Source organism: Oryctolagus cuniculus, chromosome 6, assembly GCF_964237555.1.
Source record: "Oryctolagus cuniculus chromosome 6, mOryCun1.1, whole genome shotgun sequence".
Classification (NCBI taxonomy): domain Eukaryota; kingdom Metazoa; phylum Chordata; class Mammalia; order Lagomorpha; family Leporidae; genus Oryctolagus; species Oryctolagus cuniculus.
In genome coordinates, this window is record NC_091437.1 from 151,981,730 (window position 1) to 151,996,178 (window position 14,449).

Consider the following 14,449-nt stretch of genomic DNA (forward strand, 5'->3'; position numbering starts at 1 on the left):
ATCAAAGTACAGGAAGCACAAAGAACTCCTAATAGACATGATTAAAAAATCTTTACCACACACATTAAAGTCAAATTTTTAACAGTAAAACATAAAGAAAATATTATAAAATATGCACAAGAGAAACACTAGATTACCTTCAGAGGATCCCCAATTAGACTAACATACGATTTATAATCAGAAATTCTACAGTCTAGGAGAGTGGAGAGACATAGTCTAAGTCATAAAAGAAACTGTCAACCCAGAAAACTCTGCCCAGCAAAGCTCTCAATTATAAATGAAGGTGAAATAAAGAACTTCCAAAAGTAACAGAAATTGAAAGAATTTTGTCTTCACTTGTCCAGCCTTACAAAGGATGCTTAAGGATGTGCTAGAAACAGAAACAGAGAATGATAAGCATCACTATGAAAGAATGTGAAGGAAATAAAGCAAACAATAGGGAGACTTATGGGAAAGTGGCAGGATCAAGTTGTTACTGACCAATAATAACCTTGATTGTGAATGATCTATTTTCTCCAATTAAAAGATACAGACTGGCTGAATGGATTAAAAATGGAGATCCATCTATTTGCTGCTTACAAGAAATATACCTCATCAACAAAGATATGCATAGTCTGAAGGTTAAAGGATGGAAAAAGATACTCCATGCTTATGGGAAGCAAAAAACAATGAGATATAGCCATGCTAAATCAGACAAAATAGACTTTACCACAAAAGCTGTTAGAAGAGACAAAGAAAGGCATTTTGTGATGATCAGAGGATCAACTCAACAAGATGTGACTACAGTAAATGTTTATGCACCCGATGCCAAGGCATCTGGCTATTTAAAACAAGTGTTAACAGACCTAAAGGGAGACAGACAATAATAATAGGTGACAACACTCAGCTTTCATCAATGGACATATCAACTAGAAAGAAAATCAACAAAGAAACAACAGGGCTAATCTGCACAATGGCACAAATGGACTTAATTTATCTTTACAAACATTACATCTGACCAATCCAGAATACACATTTTTTTCATCAGTGCATGAAACTTTTTCCAGGATATACCATATGCTAGGCCATAAAGCAAGTCTCAACAAAGAAAAAAAAAAAAACAAAATAATCTTTTCTGACACCATAACAAAATGAAGTTGGAATTTAACAACTTAAAAAAACTAGTACAACCATTATGGAAGATCAGAGATCTAAAATTAGATCTACTGATTACCCAGCCATCTCAGTCCTGAGAACTTACACAAACACCCTAATATTTATTGCAGCTCAATTCACAATATATAAGATATGGAATCAACCAAGATGTACACAAACTATTGACTAGATAAGGAACTTATGGTATATATACACTATGGAAAACTACTTGGTTGTGGAAAAAATGAAATCCTGTCTTTTTTTTTTTTTTTTTTTTTTTGACAGGCAAAATGCACAGTGAGAGAGAGAGACAGAGAGAAAGGTCTTCCTTTGCCTTTGGTTCACCCTCCAATGGCCGCCGTGGCCAGCGCGCTGCGGCCAGCGCACCGCACTGATCTGATGGCAAGAGCCAGGAGCCAGGTGCTTTTCCTGGTCTCCCATGGGATACAGGGCCCAAGCACTTGGGCCATCCTCCACTGCACTCCCTGGCCACAGCAGAGAGCTGGCCTGGAAGAGGGGCAACCGGGACAGAATCCGGCGCCCCGACCGGGACTAGAACCCCGTGTGCCGACGCCGCTAGGCAGAGGATTAGCCTAGTGAGCCGCGGCGCCAGCGAAATCCTGTCTTTTGCAACAAAATGTATGAAAAAAATAAAATCCTGTCTTTTGCGACAAAATGGGTGTTACTAGAAACCATTATGCCAGTCCTATATAGACTAATATCATATGTTGTCCCTGATTTATAGTAATTAATATAGACAGCACAAAATGTAATTCATATGAGTGAAAATGACATTTTGAGATTTGATTATTGAATACAACACTCGTGTATATTCTTAAGGAACAGTGATTTTGCTACTTATTATTTGTTGAATTCTTAATTTGGTGAAGGAGTAAGCTTGTGATTATAAAATAAACTGAAAATATGTCATTGTAAAAATTAAAAGAAAAAATAAAAAAGGAAGGAGGATGGAGGATAGGAGCAGTGCAGAAGTTAATGTTTAATCTTGTATTAAAACAGAATGATATACTTGAAGTAGAGGAAAAACTTAGTAGGTTAAAGCGATAAATAGAAGTGATAAATGTGACATAATTGTGCACATCATCAAATTCATTTAACAGCTATGAAAGAAAAATACCTTAAAATTAGCCATAGAAAAAAATAAAATACGGAGTGAAAGAAAATGAAGATACTATTCAATTTCTTATAGGATGAATATGTCAGGAGACAGTGAAGCAATGTGGTGTGAAAGACACAAAGCAAAACAACACCTAGTATTATTTAGTAAAAATTTCTTTATGTAAAAAATATAAAACAAAACCTTTTCAGATATGCAAAAGCTGAAAGATGCATACCAGAAAATCTGCAATATAAGAAATAATTAAGGAAGTACATCAAGCAGAAAGAAAATGGTACCAGATGGAAATCTTAGTTTACAAAAAAGGAAGGAAGAACACAGGAAAGTGTAAGCACATAAGTAAATTTAGATCAGTTTTTATACTTAAATATCTTTAAATGATAATTAGCTGTTTAAATAAAAAACAACCATAACATATAAAGGGGTTGCACACATGTAACAGTAAAATGTATGAAAACAAAGCAAGAGGTCAGGAGCAGAGTAGTAGAAGTATGCTGTTGTAAGGTTTTTATACTGCATAACACCATCTGAAAACTAATTGTTATAAGACAAAGATACATACTATAACCCATGAGTGATTAAAAAAACACAATGAGGAGAAATAAATAATGCCAACAGATAAAATAGAATCATAAGTAAAAACTAAAAGAGAACAGAATGGCAATATTGCAAGTACAACCCCATCCATTTTACTGATATTAAGTACAAATAGTTTAAACCCCATAAATAAGAGGACAAGATTCTCAAACTATATTTAAGAACAAAAGTCAAGTATATACAGCCTTCAAGACATTCACTTTAAATATAAAAGAGACAAGTGTGTTAAAAATAAAAGAAGATGCCTTATGATAAAACTAATGACAAGTAGGGTGGAGCATCTATCAGACTAAGTAGATTTCAGGAAAAAGCATATTATCCAAGATACAGAACATCATCTCATAAAGATGAAAGGGTCAACTCATTGAGAGGAGATTACAATACTATTCATGCACATAATGACAAAACTGTAAAATAAAAACTGAATAAAGCCAAAAAGAGAAAAAGGTCACCCTAAAATTTTAGTTGGAGATTGCAAAACCTCATTCTCAATAATGGGTAGAACAAGTGGAAAGATAAACAGAACTTAGAATACACGAATAACACACCACCAATCAACTTGACTAAACTGAAATTTATAGCTCTAATCCTAAACATTAAAATATAACTTATATGGACCAGCTATCAAGGTAGACCACAGTATGGGCCAAAAATAAATTTGTGTGATTTTAAAAAATACAAATCATCCAAAATGTAGTGTTTGACAATTATGGAAAATAAATTAGAAATCAATAACACAAAGACAGCTGGAAGTTTTCTAAATATTTAGAAACAGAAAAATACACTTCTAAATTATTGAAAGGTCAAAGAAAAAAGCAGTTGCAACAAAGGAAAGTACTTTCAATAGACTAGAAACGAAAATGCAACATATCAAAAGTTTAGATATGTAGCTAAAATAGTTTTTAGAAAGAAATTTGTAGCACTAAAAGACTTATTAAACAAAACAGGTCATAAATAATTGAACTCAATTCTACCTCTAATAAGTCAGTTAAGGAGGAACAGATTATGTTCAAAATATGTGGAAGAAAGTAAATAATAAGGATTAGAGTAGAAATCAATGCAATAGAAAACAGAAACACTAAAGGAAATCAATCAGACCTTTCTAAGCCGCAGGCGTTTGTGTGTGCATGTGTACACTGGGAATCAAAATATCACTATAATAAATTTGATCATTTCTTTTGTAAAACAATGGATGAATGGTGGCTGTCATTTATAATCACAGTTATATCGTTGCTTTCATACTGACAAAGAAAAAGTGGGATGTACATAAAACTAATTTCCAGTGTCAAAAAATTTCCTATACCAAAACATTTTTATTCATGGTACTTGCTTGACCCCTGAGTCATAAGCATTTGACCTTAGTATGACATTAAAATATTTTCACAAACCCATCTTAACTCCCTGGTCCGTGTGGGGAGCAATTCGGACTAGACTAAGTTACTGGAATTAAGACTTATTCTATGCATCTGCTCTCCCACAATATGGCGCTGGGAGAGAAGAAAACAGCTTTTACACAGCTGCCTCCAGTTCAACCAATAAACAGCAGGACCTGCTCCTGATTGGAGGAGAACAGCGTACTCGGCGTGTGGGCAGCCGAGTTAGGATTGGCAGAGGAGGACTGTAAAGGAGGAGAGAGACGGCATGCACCAGGGACATCTAAGGGGAACATCTAAGGGGAACACCTGTGCAGCCCCCGAGAGAGCCGACCGGCGGTGTGCCGCTCCCCTGCGGAAGTGGGGAATGTGGCCAGGGGGAACCGCCCTTCCACGGAGGTGGAAGGGACAGCAGCCAACCCGGGAAGAACCAGCAGCAAACCCGGGGAGGGCCGAGCAGACAAAAGAACAGCGCAGGGTCCTGTGTCATTCCTCCACGAAGAAGGGGAGCGACAGTCCGTCCTTCCTCCTATTAGTTGCACTTGTTGTTACAGCTACATTATCCATCTCACTGCCTGTGCTGTGCACAATATGCTCATTCTTGCTGAACTTTGTGATACACTTCCTACAATGTGGAATAATAAATATATCCTTAACCACTCAATTCTACTAACCCAGCAATGCTCTTTTTAAAGCCAAACTTTTCTGTGAATCTTTGTAATACCTCTCATCAACCAGGTCTCCAAGGAATAAACAAAGACGCAGGGAAGAGTAAGTCATTTCAAAATAAGCAGAATATAGTAAGATAAATTAAATGTAGCAAAGGTATGTACAAAGTGTCATGGAATCATAGGAGAAGGGTGAAAGCAATTTCAGAGCTTGAGTAGAGTTTGAATTTTAGTCATAGAATGGAGAAGCAGGCGGGAAGAAACATGCACAAAGTGAAGACAGTGTAGGGCTGCACTGCTTAGCAAACAGTGAACTGTGTGAAGAGGATAGACAGATCCCTGTTCTGTCCAAATCCTCTTCACTGTTGCAGGCTGGGGTCCCTGGAACTGCTCGAATCAGAGATTAGCAATTTATTAGGGAGTGCTCTAGGAATTAACACCTGTGAAAGGGAGGGAAGGAGGTAGACATGTGAGGAGGGGATGTTAAATGTGCATACAACCCCAGTGCCTATATCAGATAACACTGTAAGTACCTATAGGCCAGACCCTTTAGACCTTCATACCCCATCTCTATCAGTCACTGGATGTAGGCTGTCCCTGAACAGAGATGTGGTATTGGGCAAGGCAATTTTCTTCAACTAAGACAATCCTCAAGAAGGCTTCATCCAATAGCAGTATTCCTAACAGTTCAAGCAGTAAGTCCTTCAGTCGTGGAGGGGAATCTATGTGGTGAATCTGCCAACATTGGCCACTATATTTCAACCATTTCCATTTTCCTTTCCAAAAAAAAAAAGGTTTAAAATAAGGAATATTGATTTCCAAACCATGCGAGGCAAAGCTGAGAAACTTAACAGCTCAGGATGAATTTCAGGTGGTTAACAAAATATTAACCATCAATATGAATACACCTGTAGACCAACTCAGTAAGTAAAATTGCCCTCACCAAGCAAGTTGGCCTGGAAAAACAGGCTGCTATGAGTTCTACAGCTTCAGGGTAATGAATCCTGCCAAAAGCCTTGTGCACAGAAAAAGGACCCTGGGTTGCAAACAAGTCTGCAACCCAGCTTAGATTTTGACTGCAACCTTGGGAGAGGTGGGCAGAGGATCCTGCTGAGCCATGCATGGCTATCTGCCCCATGGAGACAGTGGGATACAAGACGCCTGTTGTTTTAAGCCACTAAATTTGTAGTAATTTGTAACACAGCAAGAGCCTACTAACATATCCTGCCTCCAGGAGAAATGTGTACCTGAAGTCACAAAATAATTGCTTATCTCCTTTGTAAAACTGTCCATGGTAAAAAGTCATTATTTCTCCCACCGCTGTTGGAGGACTTAGTGGACATTACTAAGATTCAAATCTCTTAAACCAGTGACATCTGTAATCAGTTCTCTAGAGAAACAGAAACAATAGAAAGTATCTATGTCTACCTAGATGGAGATACAGATTTATAGAACTGGCTCATGTAATTATGGAGGCTAAGTCCAAGATGTACAATTGGCAAGCAAGCTAGAGACTAGAAGAGCTAATGGTGTGGATCCAGTCTTAGTCAGAAGGCCTGAGAGTCAGGAGGACTGATGCTGTATCTCCCAGTCCAAGTCGGAGTTCAAAGGCAGGAGAAGAGCAAGGTTGCAGCTCAAACATCATAAGGCAGAAATTATTATTATTAGTAGTAGTAGTAGTAGTAGCAGTATACTCAAGCCTTCAATGGACTGAATGAGGCCTACCTATGCAAGGGAAAGCAATCAGTTTTACTCTGTCTACATTAATCAAATGTTCCTCCCTTCCAGAAACACCCTCACACACATACCAAGAAATAATATTTAACTAAATTTCTGAACACCTCACAGTATGCTTGACACATAAGATTAAATACCACAGCATGCATGATAGTGCAAACACCAGGTGACTAGTATAACATTTTAATTTTCAACTTGTTATCAATACTACATTTTTATTTGATTTGTGTAAAATTGATTCTGTGTAACCAACATACATCTTATTTTTCTTACTGATTTTCTTCCTGCCATTCTCTAAATAACCACTTCGAGTACAATCTTATTGTGATTTCTGGTAATTTCTTCCTTGACTCTTTACCCCTGGATAGGACTTTTGGATTCATGTGTGTGTACACATTCACGTGCGTATCTATCAGTATATGTATCTGTATACTTCTGCATATCCACTGTTAAATTGCATGTGTAGATCCATATGTGCACATATAAATATGAGTATGCACATGGCCTATGAACAAGCATGAGTTGTATGACAGCACATATGAGCATGTATTTCATACGTGTAGACACATGTTCAGTCATATATGTTCTCATTATTCCTAGCTCTTGCATGATTGCTCATATATGAGTATTCATATGACATGCAACCAATTTGCTTCTAGTGTCTTCTGTGTAGCTCCTTGCTTAAAATGTCAAGAAAGAGCCACAGATATTTAAGTGGTTTTGTTTGCCTGGGATACCCTGTGGTCCTCCATTTGATGTTAATTTAAATGAACTGAAATGGAGCATGAGATCAGGGCAGGATGACTGCCGATTCCATCTCCACTCCCAGCTGGGCCACAAATAGAGCCTGATAATTCATCCCTCTCTGCTCCCCAGGCCAGGATACAGGGGCTCTTTCCATTACCCTTTGTTGATGACTTTTCTTCTGCTTTCTGGACTTCAGTTTCATTTCCTGACAAAGGGTTCAATAACAATCACTTGGAAGCATAGTCTTTGTGGTTTCCTGCTGTAGTATTCACACCAACTACACAGAGGCACACCCCCTAGCATCTCTCCCCCAGAGGTCTTCCATATTCCCTTCTAATGGATGCTTTTAAAAAGTGACAAGTTTCCAGCTGTTGTGATTTGTCTGTTAATGTGGTTCAAGGCTCTTAAGGAACCTTCAAGCTCAGAGTCTATGTTATCCTGAGGTATGGAGAGACCCACATGGACCTTAAATTCATGGTCAACACCTGTGTTGACAACACTCTAAAAGTGCACAGCCATCAAGAGTTCCCTGGAGATTTGGCAAATCTGTATTAAAACCACTGTGCGAGGTTTGTGCCCTTTTTATATCCTTTGCTTGCAAAACAGGCTTTAGATACTTTTTTCAGCTGAGTTTACTAGAGAAAAGTGAATCAGAGTTATACAAGTCTCCAGTTAGCCTTTTACTTTCCCACTCACTCTCTAGAAACAAATTCTTCACTCTTCAATGGAAAGAATTAAGGTTTGGTATTGATAGGACCATACTGAATAACTTACAGCTAACTCATTAAACATGTCATGCTCCAGTGTTTATCACCTATGACAATGATTAAAAAATCAAGTTTTCAGGGACTATTGCTAGTCCAATTTCTGTTTCTCCACACATTGTAGTCAGAATGATTTTTTAAATGCAAATCTAATCATGTCTTCTCTGCTTACAGCTATCCGATGGGTTCCCACTGCTCTACAAAATAAAATACTTAGGTCTTCAAACATCCTGCCCACCGGCCTCTTCCATCTCCCAGCCTCCTCTCATGCTTGAGTTTCTTGCATAGCATACACTCACCCTTTTTCAGTTTCCTTAATTTGCAGTGCTCCTTTCTGTGGGCGCACCTTCATTTTTTCCTCTTCCTGGGGATCTCATATCTGCCTTCCGCTCTTCTCACTAAGCCAAGTAAGTATACTGATGTGAGGACTTCAGTTATGATGTCATTCTCTTCTGCGCCCTCCATGCCAGGACAATCCGTTCCTCAGACCCACAGTTTATGATTTGATGAGATCCATTACAGTTAGCCAATCTAAATCTACCCGTGCAATTTATTGCTTAATGTCTATCTTCTACTAAACACAGGATAAGAACTCTGTATTCTGACTCAGCACCATGTTTTCAGGAGTGTTGACAGTTGGCTTATAGTAGGTGCTCAACAAATATCCACTTAATGAATGAGTATGCAGATTGAGGTTTTCACCCAAATCACAGCAAAGGTGGAATCTTAGTGTTCATGTTACCCCTTTATGTCTTGCTATGTCCAGGAACAACACCAGACACCAAATACACTTCCTTCTAAAGATGTATTCTTAGCAGCTTCACTGTTGGAAGAGAAAAATGCACTCCTCAGCATTCAAACTGCCTTTCTAAGTGAATACTGCTTCTGACTCTTTTGTAAAGTTCAGGAATTTTCTATTTAAATATTTACTGTAAACTCAATTATCATGTTTACTGTGAATACATATGCAAATAAGATGGTAATAGATATTATAATAGACTTTGAAAGAGCTTTGAGAGCCAAATAAAAAAGAGATCCATATTTATTGTGGAAATCTGGGAAAGCCCCACACTGAAGTTTCTAACTGGGCCTTGAAGTCTGGGTGGGCTGTAAAGTCACTGTCAACTCTGATTACCTGGCCAATCCCCAGCTAATTCTAATCACCTTTGCAGCTTAGCCTGGCACTGATTTCTTATTTGTCTTCTCTGACCCCATTACCTGACCAAGTTTCATGCTTCCAGTGTCATGTCCCTGTTCTCCCATTCCATATGTGTCTACTTTGCCAAACACTAACTTGCATAAGAAAGTAAATGAAAGAAATGGAAGCTGCATGGCTGAGCACAGTGCCTGATCCCAGGAGTCCATTTGATAACTACAAAATCAGGATGAGAGATGTGGTCTGAGGGTTGAGCTGACGACTGCAACACTCTCCTCCCATACTATAGGGTCACGTCCTGTATACTCTGCTTTTAATCCAGCTTCCTGCTAATATATGTGGGAGGTAGCAGATGATGGCTCAAGTACTTGATTCCCTGCCACCCACATGGGAGTCCAGGATGGAATTCCTGTGCCCTGGCTTTAGCCTGACCCAGGCCTGGTTGTTGTAGGCATTTGAGGAGTGCATGAGCAGGTGGAGTCTCGCTTTCTACCCCTCCTTCAAGTAAATAAATTAAAAAGCATTAAACAAAACATTAAAATATAACTAACCAAGAATGAATGATTGCAAAATTAGTAGGAAAGTGGAAACACTTAAGAGTACTCTAAAAGTTAGACTTTACAATGTAACAAAAGAACAAAGAAGTTGGAAAAGTTTCTCCTTAGGGAAGAAACACCATACAGGCATACAAGAAAGGGGAGATCATTTATGAGTATACATAGACATGGGGGTAAAGAAGGAAAAGAACATTCAGGCTGGTAAAGTGTACACCGGCATATGGTGACATAGTTAAAGAGAGCTTTGAAAGACCAGAACCAGGGAAAACCAGATACTCAAGAGCCGTGAATCCTAGTGAAGAATGTGTAGTTTCTGTCATTAAGAGGAACCACAGGTCTCTTAAATAAGTGAATCACAGCATTAGATTTGTACTTTATGAGAATCACTTCAGTTTCCAGGTAGAGGAAAGATTACAGGAAGGGAAGATAAGCAGGCAGATAACTTATAGGGAGCTGCCATAATTACCTAGTTCATGGTTTCTCAACTTTTTCACTACTAACATTTTAGTGTGTATAATCCTTTATGATGGGGGGCTATTTTTTGCGGTTGTAGGGGGCTCACCATAATCCAGGCCCCCACATACTAGATGCCAATAGTACTTTATCCCCAAGATGTGTTGACAAGAAATGTGTCTAGACATCGCCAAGTGCTTCAGCAGGAACCGACCCAGAAGAGGAGCTGAGGTGGGTAATGAGCATATTAATTTTTGAGTCAGGTACTCTTCTACAGAGATAGAAATGGCACTCAGCTAGAGTGCTATTATGTGCTGAAATAGAAACATAATTTATTTAGCATTGTGGGAATAAACACACATTCATGGGAGAGTGTGGGCTGCCCCAAACAGAAATATCCAACATGAGTGGGCCAAACAATTGCCTGTAAACTAGGCAAAGAAAGAAAAAATGAAAATGGTACTATTGCAAGGGTAAGAGAGCGGGAGAATCGGAAACGTCTGTTGGAGACTGCTTTGCCGGCAAGAATGCAAATGACAGAGGTGGGTCTATGTGCTTCCACAGTGGAAAGAGACCTCTCTCTCCTTCCACCTCATTTTATAAGGAAGAGGGCGGTACTGCAATTGGATATACAAATAATGTTGGTCTTAGCATGCTCCCTGGTCCCAAATGTGAAAGGTGCATTCTGGGAAGGTAGGCGTATCAAACCAACAGTTACATTATAAGGGTATAATAATTCCTGCTCACCTGAACTGTAACCAGTTACACCACATCACAGCCAATACTTGAACCCAAACATGCAGGTGTTCCAAGTAGAGTCTTTTTTTTAATTTATTTATTTGAAAGTCAGAGTTACATAGAGAAGGAGAGGTGCAGAGAGAGAGAGAGAGGTCTTCCATCTGCTGGTTCACTCCCCACTTGGCCACAACTGCCAGAGCTGCGCCAATCCGAAGCCAGGAGTCAGGAGCTTCTTCCTGGTCTCCCATGCGGGTGCAGGGGCCCAAGGACTTGGGCCATCCTCCACTGCTATCCCAGGCCACGACAGAGAGCTGGATCAGAAGTGGAGCAGCTAGAACTCGAACTGGTGTGCATAACGGATGCCGGCATTGCAGGTGGAGGCTTTACCGGCTACGCCACAGTGCCAGCCTCCCAAGCAGAGAATTCACCACTGTCCAAAATTCCCACTCTTAAATTTGTTTTTCACTTATATTTTCATACAAGCTTTTTGAATCAACCTCCAACTCTAATGTCTAACTGATGGGCATTAATCCCAATTGCATATTACTGTCACTTCAGGACATTTGAAAAGATTCCCATGCCCAGGCTTTGTGTCAGAATAATTACAAAAGAAATTTCTTAGAGCCGACCAGCTATTTGTATTTATTGAGGCAATTCCAGTGGACGGCTGCAGTTCTGTTCCTTAAATTTTACAGGCAAAGAAGCTGAGGCATGTGGAGGTGAAATAAGGTGTCCATTACAGTGCCATAGCTGAGAGGTAAAGCTAAGATTCGAACCCAGGTAGGCTCTCAGTGTCTGTACTCTTTATAATTAAACAGCACTCTGATCTGAAAGGCACAGTTATACCAAGCTAAATTCAACCCAATACAATTACAAAGAGTTTGCTTTCAGAATCCTCAGCTTTTCCCTTGCCTTCCCTTGTTCTCATACTCACCTACCCAGTCTAACACATATACCCTCTGTGCGTATAGTGTGGACAAATGCTCTTCTCTATCCCATCAAAGATATTCTATCCAACGATTATCTGCTGCCTCTCCTATACAACTCAGAGTGAGTTTAAGTCATTGGGTTTCCTTATCCAATTAAGGTGATTCTTGCATTTTGGTTGTCATGTGATGTCCCAGAAAGAGCACAGGCTGTGGAATTACATGGAAAGCTGAATCTCAGTGCTGTCATTGTTACTTAACTAATTCTGCAGTATTTGGTAAGTTGCATAACTTCTCTGAGCCTCAGAGTCTCATATCTAAAATGGGAACAATAACACCTCTCCTGCTATGTGGTTGTGAAGATTAACGAGATATTCCTAGCATTGTGCTTCAAACACTGTAGACATTCAACTAATGGTGACCATCACTAGGAAGATTTCTCTAGATTTATGCCTGTTTTCATATGACTGTGCTTTTCAAAAATATGTAGTAGTAATAATTAGAACATCCAGTAACTTCAAATTATTCTATAATAATAATGTTCAAATACATTGAATAAATAATATTCAAATTACTGTGTGCTTGATACTGGTATCATTGCTTTGCATGTATTTTTTCAGCTGTTCCTAATATTAATGCCACAATGTAAGTTCTATTTTTTCATATTTTATAGATAAAAAATAAGAGCAGAAAAATATCATATTTTCACAAGAAATTATTGAAAACGTAAGAAGTCCTAGCTCAAAACCCTCAAATTTTGTTTTTCCAAGCAAATATTAGCATTGTTATTACCATGTGCCAGGTTTCTGTGATGACTAATGATTGTATACCTTCTCTCAGTTAACCTTTACAGTCACCTCACTTTACAAATAAGGAAACATGGGGCCGGCGCTGATGGCGCAGTGGGTTAAAGTCCTGGCCTGAAGCACCAGCATCCCATATGGTCACCAGTTCAAGTCCCGGCAGCTCCACTTCTGATCGAGCTCTCTGCTAAGGCCAGGGAAAGCAGTAGAAGATGGCCCAAGTCTTTGGGCCCCTGCACTCAAGTGGGAGACAGGAAGAAGCTCCTGACTTCGGATCAGTGCAGCTCTGGCCGTTGTGACCATCTGGGAAGTGAGATATCGGATGGAAGACCCCCCCCCCTTCAAGTAAATAAAATAAATCCTTTAAAAAAAAAAGGAAACAGAGACTCAAAAAGTTAGTTACATGGGCCGGCGCCACGGCTCACTAGGCTAATCCTCCGCCTTGCAGCGCTGGCACACCGGGTTCTAGTCCTGGTCAGAGCGCCGGATTCTGTCCCGGTTGCCCCTCTTCCAGGCCAGCTCTCTGCTGTGGCCAGGGAGTGCAGTGGAGGATGGCCCAAGTGCTTGGGCCCTGCACCCCATGGGAGACCAGGAGAAGCACCTGGCTCCTGCCTTCGGATCAGCGCAGTGCACCGGCCGCAGCGGCCATTGGAGGGTGAACCAACGGCAAAGGAAGACCTTTCTCTCTCTCTCTCTCTCACTGTCCACTCTGCCTGTCAAAAAAAAAAAATTAAAAAAAAAAAGTTAGTTACATGAAGGTGGTTAGAATTCTAGTTTTTCTGATTCAAGTCATGTATGTTTTTTTCTCTTAGAAGCTAATGTTTAGTGAGGTGTTTTGATGAATTGAGAGTATATGTACCAAGGGAAAAAAGGCTTTGCTTACAGACTGATAAGTCCTAACCCACCAGAGTAGGAATATATCAAGTTTTCATATTCATGTGCCCTATTGGTTAATCTTTGAGCCTATTTCCCTTCTTTTCTTGGTCAAGGACTGATAACACTTCAGCCATGTTTATGCAGAGACCTCCCTCTCCTTAGAAGGACTCACTCAGCATCCCCTACGTGACTCCACTCACCTTTTTGAGCATCAGCTACACTTCTCTAATTTGGGGTTATAAAGAGTTTCTCTATTAGTACCAGAAAATTCTTGCTGCATTAAAAGAAATCCTGGCAATATTTGCAATCAAGCCATCTACTACATTAAATTTAGTGGCAAAGATAGTTCTCATGACTTAATTAGTTCTATTACCAGCATTCATACTCTCCAACTGAATCTCATTTACATGTTCCTGTAGAGCTTCATTATTTAAGTTCAAAGGCAATAAAATCAGATCACACAGTGGCTATATGGGCTGAAACTGATGCAGGCTATTCATAGAGAAGCATTGAATATATGTAGTGAATATAAGGTATGCCATTTTGAACTCTGAACTATTCCTGCCCGCATTTCAATGAGATTCACTGAGCACTTACTATGTACAAGATATTAAATGAAGATTTTCATCTTGTATATTTTCCACAGGAAATCATGCATTAAAAATAATGCTATACTGCCAAGTAATTGATCAGCATATATGTGTGTGTGTGTGTGTATCCTAGCCTTAGGTAGCTTCTACACAGGAAAATCTGGATGCAAATTAAAGATTCAATTACTCAGG